The sequence below is a fragment of the Aplysia californica genome, unplaced genomic scaffold (genome assembly GCF_000002075.1).
Source record: "Aplysia californica isolate F4 #8 unplaced genomic scaffold, AplCal3.0 scaffold00058, whole genome shotgun sequence".
Lineage (NCBI taxonomy): Eukaryota > Metazoa > Mollusca > Gastropoda > Aplysiida > Aplysiidae > Aplysia > Aplysia californica.
Genome location: NW_004797328.1, coordinates 1,116,768 through 1,118,744, shown reverse-complemented (window position 1 = coordinate 1,118,744; position 1,977 = coordinate 1,116,768). Strand labels below are relative to the sequence as shown.

Sequence of the window (1,977 nt, the reverse complement as noted above, 5' to 3'; positions counted from 1 at the left end):
ACACACACACACACACTCACACACACACACACACACACACAATTATATATTATGTACTCATTTAAACAAAATAGTTGAATACTCACATTCACACAAGTTACCATGTTATCGTGTCAGCCCGAGGTAGATCAAGTAATTTAAGACCTTTCTGCCCTGAGTCTGATAGAGTTTATGTGGGACCGTCTTAAAATAGCTGTGTGCTTTTGTGGGTTAGTTAGACCACGGGTCACCGCGCTTGCCCAGATTACATCATACCTGGGAAGTCGTAACGGCCGCTTGTGGTCACGGGGCGAGGGGACATACTGTGGCTTGGCAGTGGTCAGTCGGCCCAGGCGCATAACTGGCTGGCGAATATTACTGGGGACTCGTGTGGGACAGGACGACAACATTTGACGTGTTCCACTGCCACGGGCGATCAAGTATAATATCTAGATCTGTGGGGCGAGATTTACACTGTGATTGGTCGGGCCTACGAGGCTCTCGATAACGAACAAAGCCATGTGTGAAAGTGAAAGTGTTTGTGTGTACAGAGTAAGTATTGATTTCTTTGCTCTAAATCGTATCACCTTTCACCTCATTAATGAAGTTTTTTTGGTGCTCGTTAATGTTAGCGGCTCTGTAGTATAGACAATTTGGACTTTCTCTGGGCACGATTTCTAATTTTCACTAATGTGCTGCTCCCAAGTGAACACTAAGTAGGTAACCTTTGTTACTTTTTGTTTGTAATGAAGGAAATCACAGATCTGAGGCTTTGTATTTTAAATTTCGGGTTAGCATTTTTGTGTTGATGGAGTTCGAGGAGATGCTAGTCCAGTGCGCTGATGGAAAAAACCCAGAACATTTTGTCCATATTGGATGTCTTCGGCCTGATGTGTGTTCAAATTTGTTTCTTTGAAGCTTTTTTAAAAATAGGGAGATAGGATGGGTAGCCTATCGCGTTTTGTCCCATTTTGTAGGCAGCCTTTGTGGCTCTATTTGTTTTGAAAACCATTGCTTTAAAATGTATTGGAAGAGAGTTAATGGTTGAAGAACGCCGTTTGTTTAGAACGTTTTCCCACCCACTCTTCCTTTGACCAGCAGGCGTCCAGCCTTTTTTCTCCTCCACAGTTTCTCATAATATTATATTAGAAGCGAATGGGCCCACATAATATGGCTTACTCTCTAGGCTAGAGCTGTCCTGTTTTTGTCATGGTTTATCTCTCATAATGTTTCTTGTCTTTCTTGAAGCAGTGTGTTCATCATGCTCAGAGATGAGTATTTATATCCACTGTCTTCCGGTGTACACACACTTAAAACTATATCCAGCTGTGCTACAGTCCGAATTGTTCGAGTTGGCTTATAGACCCCTATAACATTGTCAAAGAATTATTCGCTTTGGCCTGACCTTTATATTTTGTCTAGTCTAATGTCATCAGCAGTTTGGCAAACTGTCATTCCAACGTCGTGTGGAGCATTGGCAACACCATCGAGTGTCATCGTCATATAGTGCTACCTTCTCTTGAGCGCGGAGTCTCAGGCATCTGGATCTAGTATCAAATGCCGAGTGGGCTGTGTGATCAAGCTGATGCTTTGTTTGTTTAAGTAAGGTTTTACGGCGCTCGCAACTGCATAAGGTCATACTAATGGTCATATGAGCGCCAAGAGGTGGATATCAGCGGAGAAGTTCAAACGGGGAATCGGGCTTGCTCTGCTTATCTCTCTAGCCTCAACAGCACAAAGTCTGCTTCGACTATCAAGGCTCCCCGAAATAAATAACAGTTTACAAAAGAGTGACAAACAAACAAAAGAGGTAAAGGAAAAACATGACGATAGTAAGGGTGAGGAAAGAAAAAGCAACAGTTCCCCCCTTTTTTGCTCCGGCACAGTATGAGCATGACATTGATAAATCAGCCCATTTACATTTCTACTGTGCATGAGAACATGTTAATATCCCCTTTTGGGAATGGCCTAAAGACACTTCAGTCAATAGAACTGTCC

At 42.8% G+C, this 1,977-nt stretch overlaps 1 long non-coding RNA gene across 2 annotated transcripts in view; it reads left to right on the top strand.

The window, feature by feature from the left end:
• The window catches only part of LOC101847023, a 103,404-nt gene that overhangs the window by 31,892 nt on the left and 69,535 nt on the right, over positions 1-1,977 (top strand). The window contains exon 1 of one of the 2 annotated variants that reach the window (XR_001184664.2): positions 56-531. The exons of the other annotated variant lie outside the window; for it this stretch is intronic. This is a non-coding gene — a long non-coding RNA (uncharacterized LOC101847023). Of the gene's footprint in view, positions 1-55; positions 532-1,977 lie in introns of those variants that run through there. 2 annotated transcript variants of the gene reach the window in all.